This window comes from Rutilus rutilus (assembly GCF_951802725.1).
Source record: "Rutilus rutilus genome assembly, chromosome: 23".
Lineage (NCBI taxonomy): Eukaryota > Metazoa > Chordata > Actinopteri > Cypriniformes > Leuciscidae > Rutilus > Rutilus rutilus.
Window position 1 is genome coordinate 450,598 of NC_140233.1, and position 12,604 is coordinate 463,201.

Consider the following 12,604-nt stretch of genomic DNA (forward strand, 5'->3'; position numbering starts at 1 on the left):
AAAGCACAAATGTCAGAGCATGTCAGAACACCTCCCGGGCCCAGAAAACCCCTCAGACCCCAGAGGGTTAATGTGTCCAAGGAATATGGATTACTTAACTCTCTACCCAGCAAAGAGGAGCCAACATCTTCTGTATGCAAGAATCCTGCATTGTGGACATGCTAGGCCGTCCCCAGGTAAACTTGATCAAACAGCATCTAGATCATTCCCCCGGGTTGTGAATCTTTTGATGATAATACTTCTGGCTGGTGATGTTGAGCAAAACCCTGGACCTGTTTTAAGTCCTGTGCTACAGCTACAGCTGTTCCCTGGGCTAATACCACCTCTGCTGCCTGGGCTACAGCAGCTCCCTGGGCTAACACCACCTCTGCTACCTGGGCTACAGCAGCTCCCTGGGCTAATACCACCTCTGCTACCTGGGCTACAGCAGCTCCCTGGGCTAATACCACCTCTGCTGCCTGGGCTACAGCAGCTCCCTGGGCTAACACCACCTCTGCTACCTGGGCTACAGCAGCTCCCTGGGCTAACACCACCTCTGCTACCTGGGCTACAGCAGCTCCCTGGGCTAATACCACCTCTGCTACCTGGGCTACAGCAGCTCCCTGGGCTAATACCACCTCTGCTACCTGGGCTACAGCAGCTCCCTGGGCTAATACCACCTCTGCTGCCTGGGCTACAGCAGCTCCCTGGGCTAATACCACCTCTGCTGCCTGGGCTACAGCAGCTCTCTGGGCTAACACCACCTCTGCTGCCTGGGCTACAGCAGCTCTCTGGGCTAATACCACCTCTGCTGCCTGGGCTACAGCAGCTCTCTGGGCTAATACCACCTCTGCTGCCTGGGCTACAGCAGCTCCCTGGGCTAATACCACCTCTGCTGCCTGGGCTACAGCAGCTCCCTGGGCTAACACCACCTCTGCTGCCTGGGCTACAGCAGCTCTCTGGGCTAATACCACCTCTGCTATCTGGGCTACAACAGCTCTCTGGGCTAACACCACCTCTGCTATCTGGGCTACAGCAGCTCTCTGGGCTAACACCACCTCTGCTGCCTGGGCTACAGCAGCTCCCTGGGCTAATACCACCTCTGCTGCCTGGGCTACAGCAGCTCCCTGGGCTAACACCACCTCTGCTGCCTGGGCTACAACAGCTCCCTGGGCTAACACCACCTCTGCTGCCTGGGCTACAGCAGCTCTCTGGGCTAATACCACCTCTGCTGCCTGGGCTACAGCAGCTCCCTGGGCTAACACCACCTCTGCTGCCTGGGCTACAGCAGCTCTCTGGGCTAAGACCACCTCTGCTATCTGGGCTACAGCAGCTCCCTGGGCTAACACCACCTCTGCTGCCTGGGCTACAGCAGCTCTCTGGGCTAACACCACCTCTGCTGCCTGGGCTACAGCAGCTCTCTGGGCTAACACCACCTCTGCTGCCTGGGCTACAGCAGCTCCCTGGGCTAATACCACCTCTGCTGCCTGGGCTACAGCAGCTCTCTGGGCTAACACCACCTCTGCTGCCTGGGCTACAGCAGCTCTCTGGGCTAATACCACCTCTGCTATCTGGGCTACAACAGCTCTCTGGGCTAACACCACCTCTGCTATCTGGGCTACAGCAGCTCTCTGGGCTAACACCACCTCTGCTGCCTGGGCTACAGCAGCTCCCTGGGCTAATACCACCTCTGCTGCCTGGGCTACAGCAGCTCCCTGGGCTAACACCACCTCTGCTGCCTGGGCTACAGCAGCTCCCTGGGCTAACACCACCTCTGCTGCCTGGGCTACAGCAGCTCCCTGGTCTAACACCACCTCTGCTGCCTGGGCTACAGCAGCTCCCTGGTCTAACACCACCTCTGCTGCCTGGGCTACAGCAGCTCCCTGGGCTAACACCACCTCTGCTGCCTGGGCTACAGCAGCTCTCTGGGCTAAGACCACCTCTGCTATCTGGGCTACAGCAGCTCCCTGGGCTAACACCACCTCTGCTGCCTGGGCTACAGCAGCTCTCTGGGCTAACACCACCTCTGCTGCCTGGGCTACAGCAGCTCTCTGGGCTAATACCACCTCTGCTGCCTGGGCTACAGCAGCTCCCTGGGCTAATACCACCTCTGCTGCCTGGGCTACAGCAGCTCTCTGGGCTAACACCACCTCTGCTGCCTGGGCTACAGCAGCTCTCTGGGCTAACACCACCTCTGCTGCCTGGGCTACAGCAGCTCTCTGGGCTAAGACCACCTCTGCTACCTGGGCTACAGCAGCTCTCTGGGCTAATACCACCTCTGCTGCCTGGGCTACAGCAGCTCTCTGGGCTAAGACCACCTCTGCTGCCTGGGCTACAGCAGCTCTCTGGGCTAACACCACCTCTGCTGCCTGGGCTACAGCACCTCTCTGGGCTAATACCACCTCTGCTGCCTGGGCTACAGCAGCTCTCTGGGCTAAGACCACCTCTGCTGCCTGGGCTACAGCAGCTCTCTGGGCTAAGACCACCTCTGCTGCCTGGGCTACAGCAGCTCTCTGGGCTAACACCACCTCTGCTGCCTGGGCTACAGCAGCTCTCTGGGCTAAGACCACCTCTGCTACCTGGGCTACAGCAGCTCCCTGGGCTAACACCACCTCTAATACCACATATATATATGTATGTGTGTGTGTGTGTGTGTGTGTGTGTGTGTGTGTGTGTATATGAAGAGTTCAGATGCAAAAGCCTCTAAATGCCATCTGAAATTTTCTTTTAGAATGATCATTTTTATGAAGCTTGTATATTTAAGTTAGCTATAGGTGACACACCTGAATGAATGGCTCATTAAGTATGCAGGGGCATTGTCTCATCAGGTGTGAACCACTAAATATGCATGATCGTTTACGCCCCATCCGCATATTGGCTTTCCAAACTAAAAGTGTTTCGCAAAACTTAAATCAATGTATCGTTTTATGTGAATGATAAGGCAGGATGATTTTCACATCATTTTGAAGAAAAAACACTAGGCGAGGACATCAATTAGTCAAAAGTCTTATTGCCACATATTTAGTATGTGTTTTGTGGCCTTATTTCAGAAACTTTAATTTTTAGTTTTTTCAATAACCATGCATAAACATTATTCTATCAAAAATGAAAACATGTATATACATGGGGCTCACATATTATGGTAGTCCTGTTTGTGCTAAATAGTGTGTAATTTTTTTTTTTTGCCATTGATATGTTTATAAGCAACTGAAAAAAGCACAAATGTCAGGGCATGTCAGAACATCTCAAGGACCCCAAAAACACCCCAGACTCCAGAGGGTTAATTCCACCACTGCAGGACCCTATTACAACTAAACCCAGTATGTCACCACAACCCATTACACCCATACGTACACAGAGGAACCCTGTATTTAAAAAACATCGATCATGCAAGTTATTTCAGACTCTTAATCAAGCCAGAACTATATATGGGATCCACAGTGTAAAAACAAAGGGCTCTTAGGTGGCCATCTGAACATACGCAGTATAGCCCCTAAGAGGGAACAATTGGAGCATCTTTTTATTAACGCAAATGTAGATTTCATGGGACTTTCAGAAACTTGGCTTTAACCCTCTTCCCCACAAGTAGTGGTATCATTATAAGGCTACGATGTCTTTAGAAAGGATAGGCATCAATGAAAGGGGGAGGGGGTGTTACTGTATATGAAGGACTCACTAAAATGTACACACATAATTTGGCCTAATGAAATCCCAATTGAATGTGTTTGAGTTAAAGTGTCACTCTCAGCAGAAATGTCATTTACTGTTTTATGTCTTTATCACCCACCTTCAGCAAAAGTAGATTTTTATGATCAATTTAAGGCACTTCTGAGTTGTTGTGACTTTAATAATGAGGTTATTCTAATGGGAGACTTAAATGTAAATTGGGACAACAAAAGTGATAGAAAGAAACTGAAAGAAATTACAGATAATTTTGGACTAACACAAATGATCAGTGATCCAACTAGAATAACAAATCGTTCTAAAACTTTAATAGACCTGGTGTTCTCTAACAAACTAGATAGAATGATAAAAACATACAATTTCTTGACTGGCTTGTCTGACCACAATGCCATATTCTTCTCTAGAAAGTTGACTAAAAAACGTTTGAGAAGTGTCAGTAAAAGCACTCATATAAAACAAACATTTATTCCAAAGAGCCAAGAACAACGTTTAACTGCAGCTCTAAATAATCTTGATTGGTCTAGTATATTATCTTGTGATGACACTAATAAATGTTGTGATCTACTATACTCCTCTATTAAAGGGGTTCTGTCTCACTTTCAGAAAGCGGGTCATTTAAAGAAACGAGTTTATTCCTTGCCTTGGATCAATAGTGAGTGTAAACAAACAGCTTATGACACTCAGAGACAAATTACTTAAAAAATCATTACAATCTGGATTAACTACTGATCGATTAAATTTTGTATCCGCAAGGAATAAAGTCACACAAACTTTGAGAATGGCAAAAGCTAATTTTTTCATGACTGTAATTAATGGTGCCAAAGGAAATTGTAAGCTAATTTGGTAAATATTAACAAACTCCTTGGTAAAAGTAAGCATAATGCTGATAAAGACCTTGAACTCAAATTTGACAATGAATTGGTATCAGAGCCTCTCAGCCTAGCAACTAAATTAAATGATTACACAACTGTTTTCTAATTCTTGTGACTCTCAACAAAATATTGGCAACACCGACCTCCATATGGATGCCTCAACTCAAAATTCAAAGTTTAATATTCAAATAATTGCACAAAATGAAGTAGAAAACTATCTCTAAATTGAAAAGTTTAAAAGCAAGAGATGTGTTTGGATTTTATGCTAATCTTCTGAAGCATTATAAATCGTGTATCGTGTTACTGTTCTTGGTGCCTGTGACCCATCTTATTAATTTATCAATCACGCAGGCAGTCGTCCCTTTGAGTTGGAAGGTGGCAAATGTCATACCAATATATAAATAGGTCGATAATTAGCAGGGTTTAATTTATCACCCAATCAGCATACTCCCTATCTTCTCAAAGATAGCAGAAAAGTGGGTCGCTAACTCTATTGCACATGTTTCCAATCCGGGTTTGCACCCTATGCAATTCGGATTTCGATCTCTTCACTCAACTGAAACGGCTGTCTGTGTTTTTGTTGAGAAGGTGAAGTCTTATTTAGACAAAAACAGTTATGTTGCGGCTGTTTTTGTTGACTTTAAGCGTGCGTTTGATACTATGAATCACCTTATGCTCCTGTCTAGACTGTCAACATTTAACTTTAGCAATCAAACCGTTAAATGGATACAGTCTTATCTATCAGATAGAAAACAATGCGTGCAAATAAAGAATAGTAAGTCACCCTATCTTCACTATACGCAAGGTGTCCCTCAGGGATCAATTTTAGGTCCCCTGCTATTTTCACTCTATGTAAATAACTTGCCCAATGTGTGCAAAAATGTGGACACGATTATGTATGCAGACGATATGGTAATTTTTACACAAGCCAAAAGTGCTGATGATGCAGCTCATCAGCTTTCATTAGCCTTAAAGTCCGCGTGAACCGGAAGTTGCAAACGACTTTTCTCCAGTGCTGTGACGTATTTCCCAGTGAAAAGGAATATTGAACAGAGGGCAGGGTTTTACTCTAGCGCTCCTCCTCTCCATCTCTCGCTCATAGCAGACTAATGGTTTGAGGGGAGTGGTTAAGCGTTTCCCAAACCAAGCCGTCAAACATACGTCATCAGGGAAGGTCCTCCAATGCAGAGGGGAGGGGCATTTTCAGATTTTGATTAAAGATTACAAAGCCAAAAAATTTTTTTTGTGTGGATTGACTTGCATGGATGAATTGTTCACCACAAAACTAACAATTTAGGCAAACAAAGTAAATATGGTCAATTTTGAATTCATGTGGACTTTAAATGACTTACAAAAATGGCTGAATGATTCATGCTTGTGCCTTAAATGTTAAAAAGACCGTATCAATGTTTTTTAGTAAACCTAAAACAGTAAAAGTTTGCATGGGTGGACAAGAATTAATTAATGTTGAGGAAGTTAAGTATTTGGGAGTGCTAATAGCCTCGAAATTATCCTTTAAAAAACGTTAAAAACGTTAAAAAAGTAGTGAAAACTGTAAATGTTAATATACAGAACTTTAGACATATTCGTACATCATTAACAGATACAGCAGCGATTACATTCCTGCACTCTATGATACTGGCTCACATTGAGTACTGTATCACAAGTTGGTCCTATACGAGTCATGCTGCTATTGGGCCAATCGAAGTATGCTACAAAAGAGCATTGAAAATATTAGACAAGAAACCTTCATCATATCACCATTGTCAAATTTAGATAAATGTAATTTTTTTAATTTTGCTAATTTCAAATAATTTAAATCAGCCTGTCTAATCTACTGTCACGGTGTGGGTTTTGTGTCTTGTTCTTGTCTGTCATGTGTTCCCTGTCTTCATGTTTAGCTGTCTCCTGTTATGTTGATTAGTCTTCCCAGGTGTCTCTGATTAGCCACGCCCCCTTGTTATCTTGTTTAGCTTGTCTGTCTGTGTATTTAAGCCCTGTGTTTAGTTTAGTCTTCGTCAGTTCTTGTATATTGTTGCTCCATGTTGGTTGTTCTGTTCTCTGAGTCTCAGTCCTGAGTTTGTGCTTGTATATGTGAAGTTTTGAGTTTATTTAATAAAAGAATACTGCACGTGGATCCTGCTTCCTCCTCTGCTTCAACCAATACGTAACAGAAGAACTGACCACATAATGGATCCAGCAGTACGCCTCATTCGACTCCGTCAAGGTAACCGACCACTCGAGGACCACACCCGAGATTTTCTAGACCTTTCACACTTCATCGACTTTCCAGACTACACACTCATTGATTTTTATTGTTATGGGCTCAATAAATATTACCAGTCAAAACTGGTAAGTGATGGTCCTTGAGGCTCGCTAGCAGGATTTATTAACTTTGCCCTTCTTTGGAGTGGTTCGTCAGTTACTGTGGGCTTTACGAATGAGGAGCCACGCAAGCTCACAGTATTACCAAACACTGAGCCAATTCACGTCATGCCCACTTTAATATTGGCAACTCTAGTGCTCACATCGCTCGCCAGTGCATCCACGCCAGATCCTGTCATGGCCGTTGCCGAGTCTGAGCCTCTTCATGTCAGTCCTGCCGAGCCAGAGCTTCACGCCAGTCCAGCCGAGCCTAAAACTGAGAGCGTCATGCCCGCCGAGCCTGAGAGCTCAAAGTCCTCTTCGCCGCTGGTCCTGCCCAGTCCAGAGACTGTTCACGTCACGTCTGCCGATCCAGAGACTGTTCATGTCACGTCTGCCGATCCAAGTCAAGTCAAGTCAAGTCATTTATATAGCGCTTTTAACAATGTAGATTGTCTCAAAGCAGCTTTACAGAGATAAATGTATGATTTAACGTAAGATTGTTTTGGCTTTATAGCGGTTCTTTAATAAAGTTATTTTCCAGCTAAAGTTAGTTTTGATTGATTCGCTTCCGTCGCAACGATCATTTGTTTTTAAATTAGGGCCGCCAAGACGACACCATTCTCTCTACACAGACTTTAGCGAACCTGTGAGAAACACTGATGGCGTTCAGATGCGCATTAAGAACGGGTTCTATAGTTATGTGCGTTTGAATATATGTGTGCAGGTTTGGAATTCCCTGCAAACCAAGCCTAAACAAATTACTGGTGTTTCCTTATAGTTTTGATTCAGAATTTTATTTTATCAATTCGGGGTAGATACGCAAATTGAGTTTTCCCGACGACGCGTTATCTGTAGAGTGGGAAAGGGATCCTCCATAGGGAGAGACTAGTTGGCACTTCAGCACTGCGTTGACACCGGGTCCAGTCGAAGGTCCTTCATCAGATCTGGAAACGGCCTGGATCCGGCAGGCTGCGGGAAAACCTTGGGATAAACAAAGACACTAAAATTAGCGTAGATGCCATTCTTCTCATGATGTAACAAGTACATCAGGATTTATGGGAAGTGTTCCCGGTTCCAGCTGACCTAATCTATGCAGCCTAATATTGAATTATAGAAGTCTATAATGTATTATGTGAACGCTATGTCAAAGAGATGTGTCTTTAATCTAGATTTGAACTGACAGAGTGTGTCTGCTTCCCGGACAATGGTAGGAAGGCTGTTCCAAAGTTTTGGTGCTAAATAGGAAAAGGATCTACCGCAAGCAGTCCAGAGACTGTTCACGTCACGTCTGCTGATCCAGAGACTGTTCACGTCACGTCTGCCGATCCAGAGACTGTTCACGTCACGTCTGCCGATCCGGAGACTGTTCACGTCACGTCTGCCGATCCAGAGACTGTTCACGTCACGTCTGCTGATCCAGAGACTGTTCATGTCACGTCTGCCGATCCAGAGACTGTTCACTATTGCCGATCCAGTGTCTCTGGACAAGATGGCCGCCGCCTCCGCTGAGCCAGTGTCTCCGGACAAGATGGCCGCCACCGAGCCTGCGTCTGTTCCTGTGCCGGAGCCGGTGGTGTCTGTTCCTGTGCCTGAGCCGGTGGTGTCTGTTCCTGAGCCGGTGGTGTCTCCTCCCTGGCCGCCCGAGGGTTCGTCTCCTCCCTGGCCGCCCGAGGGTTCGTCTCCTCCCTGGCCGCCCGAGGGTTCGTCTCCTCCCTGGCCGCCCGAGGGTTCGTCTCCTCCCTGGCCGCCCGAGGGTTCGTCTCCTCCCTGGCCGCCCGAGGGTTCGTCTCCTCCCTGGCCGCCCGAGGGTTCGTCTCCTCCCTGGCCGCCCGAGGGTTCGTCTCCTCCCTGGCCGCCCGAGGGTTCGTCTCCTCCCTGGCCGCCCGAGGGTTCGTCTCCTCCCTGGCCGCCCGAGGGTTCGTCTCCTCCCTGGCCGCCCGAGGGTTCGTCTCCTCCCTGGCCTTCTGAACGGCCTGATCCGCCCTGGCCTTCCATCCTGCCGCAGTCTCCAGGTCCTCTGCCGCCCCACGGGCCTGACCCTCCATCCCGCCCCCAGGTCCGCCTCCGCTCCACCACCCTCCTGAACTATTGTTTTTTTTTTGAGGGGGTCGGGAGCCGCCCATAGAGGGGGGGCTATGTCACAGTGTGGGTTTTGTGTCTTGTGTCTTGTTCTTGTCTGTCATGTGTTCCCTGTCTTCATGTTAAGCTGTCTCCTGTTATGTTGATTAGTCTTCCCAGGTGTCTGATTAGCCACGCCCCCTCGTTATCTTGTTTAGCTTGTCTGTCTGTGTATTTAAGCCCTGTGTTTAGTTTAGTCTTCGTCAGTTCTTGTATATTGTTGCACCATGTTGGTTGTTCTGTTCCCTGAGTCTCAGTCCTGAGTTTGTGCTTGTATATGTGAAGTTCTGAGTTTATTTAATAAAAGACTACTGCACGTGGATCCTGCTTCCTCCTCTGCTTCAACCAATACGTAACATCTACAAGGTTATACATGGTCTGGCGCCTCCACCATTGAGTGATTTTATTAAACAAAAGTCTAGCAGTGTTGCTGGGTCTCGAGTGACTTGAGCCACTATGAGAGGTGATTGTGAATTGGCATTTAGGCGGACCGCCTTTTCACAGAATGTCCTGTCATATCAGGGAGTGAGCTTCTGGAATAGTATTCCACTGTCAGTGAGGGAAAGCACAAGTCTTCCTACCTTTAGGAGTCATTTAAAACTGTGGCTGAGGGACATACAAACATGTGATCATGTTTAGTTTATCATTATATATCAGACGTAAAACAGAGTTAGTGCATTACAAAAAGGGATACAATTATTAGTGCAATACGGGTTGTGCAATAAGAGACAGTATAACATGGGTTGTGCAATAGGGGTCAGTGTAATGCGGGTCAGTGCAATATCAGGTCAGTCAGGGCATGTGCAAAATTGGTGTGTGCAATACAGTCGATGCTTTTCTATATGTCCTTTGTTGTTCACTATTGTTGTTGTTCTTTGTTCTAACATGATGTGATCACTGTTTTTTTTTATATAGTTTGTATATAGTGGCTCGTATATATTTATTAACTTGTGTGTAAAACCAACCTGCCAGGGAGTCTGCAGATGGAAATTAGCCTATGGCTATAATCTGACATATTTACATTCGTGAAAATGTTCATTAATATGTATTGTCCCTTTTTCTCAAATAAATAAATAAATAAATAATTGCGAGATTCGGACTTAAGTGCGTTCGAATATGCCTACTTTCCTACTATATAGCAGGCGAAAACAGTACGTGAAGGAAGCAGTACGTTCGAAAATAGCCACTACAATCAGTATTCATAAAAGAGTAGGCGAGAAGTTCCCGGATGGCTTACTGCTTTCGGCCAGATTTTCGAGTGCTCAACCGATGGATACTCTTCTATCCCAGGAGGCCACGCGAGAGGATACGTCATTATCAAACATCGCAGAGATCGGCGACGCGGTGCTTTCAAATGTGAGTAAACACGGTTCCTTGTGTTAAAATTGAATGTGTTGAACTACTGTAGAGTAAACTGTTGAATTGTTGAAGGTGTAAAGACGTTACACAGTATAGTATAGTTGTGATTTTGCTGTAAAAACACGTTTTATTATGTATAACGTTAGCTAACGGGCACTCCAGTAAGGACAAGTTAAGTCTCTGGATTTACATAAACCATATACATCTTAAAGACACTTATTTTAAATAATCTATTTACATCTGACAGGAAAATCTTCAGTAAGTATTGCAGAAGAGCACATCACAACATGATATAGACATCTGAGTGATGAATGTGTGCTATTATGTAGAACAAATCTATAAATCTATAATAAACATAAGTTATCTATTTTATTTGTCCATTAGGCTACTGTTGATAAATTGAGGAACATTTATATTGGATAAAAAGTTAAAACAACCTCATCATGTAAATGTAGTGTTGAGCTCAAATCACAGAGGTAATGTGAATCTTGTCTGGATGTTACAGGGACAGATGAACACGTGTGTGTTTATCCGGTGGAGAGTGGCTCATGAAGCTGAATACTGCCATCAAAGGCTTTGACTGAGTATACTACAGAAATTAATAACTATTTAAATCTTAAGTTGTAGTTTATTTAATTATTGTAGTTTCAAACAGAGCTATTACAGCACTTTTCTGATTCTTGATTTCTGTGCATTTGCTGCAGATCTTCTGTGGTGGAGCAGGACCTGCAAGGGAAGATGATGGCGGCATTTGTGAAAAAAAGCGTTTTTGTCTTCTAGATAATACTGAAATCAAATGACATTGTGCGGTTAAAATGACTGCTTTTGTGTTATGTTTGTGCATTTTTGTAGGATCTGAAATGTCAGCGGCTGGTGTGAGCACTGAGGATGAGGAGCCCAGAGCTGAATCCTGGAGATGGTGCCATGGATGACTCCCTCCATCACTCCACCTGCCCTTACGAGACCCACCATCACTCCACTTGCCCTTATTGCCTCAGATTGTGAAGCACAACACATCACGCAACAACCTCCGGCACGAAGGCACGGCTCACCTCTGGCGGTCAGCTGATTCATCAGAATAAAGCCGCAGAATGGGAACCGCTGTGTTGAGATGGCAGAAGGATGTGGGGTTCAGCGCCTGTAGCCATACATGATTGTAGTTTGAATAAAGCTTTGTTTCATGTGTTGATTTGTATATGCATTTGTTTATTTTGTGATGGTGACTTTCGTTCATTCTTTTATTAATATTTTTCTCATTGTTGTCAGTAAATAAAATATAATTATTTAATTAATGCTTTATTTAATTGTTTGAATGAAAATGTAGATATGTTCACTATACACATGACTCAGCTATGCATGAATGCACTCTAGATATGACATACATTACATTTTGTTTTATTGAATTATATCATTTTCAGTAAAAAGTAATTATAAGTATTGGTCAGCATTTATCATTGTTGTTATTATTGTATGTTTTGGGGTGGGATATCAATGCAATTCATTCTGAGGTAATATTAATTATTTTTAATAGTAATACTTAATTTTTTCGAGTATAAATTCAACAGTTTCCTCCAAAGGCAAATTTTCACACAGCTGCCCTTTGTGCAGACATTACAAACACTGAGGAAAACCATTCTAGGTAGGGCTGTCGAGTTACTAATGTTATATATGTTATAGGTGTATATGGGTTAGGTTAGGTTTATATATATATATATATATATATATATATATATATATATATATATACACATTTTCCTCACTGTATATATACACATTTTCCTCACTGTATATAAGTATTTGAACACCCTGCTATTCTGCAAGTTCTCCCACTTAGAAATCATGGAGGGGTCTGAAATTGTGATTTCTGGATTTGTTTTGATTATGTCTCTCACAGTGGACATGCACCTACAATGACAATGTATGATTTTTTAACTATTTATTTGTATGATACAGCTGCAAATAAGTATTTGAACACCTGAGAAAATCAATGTTAATATTTGGTACAGTAGCCTTTGTTTGCAATTACAGAGGTCAAACGTTTCCTGTAGTTTTTCACCAGGTTTGCACACACTGCAGGAGGGATTTTGGCCCACTCCTCCACACAGATCTTCTCTAGATCAGTCAGGTTTCTGGGCTGTCGCTGAGAAACACGGAGTTTGAGCTCCCTCCAAAGATTCTCTATTGGGTTTAGGTCTGGAGACTGGCTAGGCCACGCCAGAACCTTG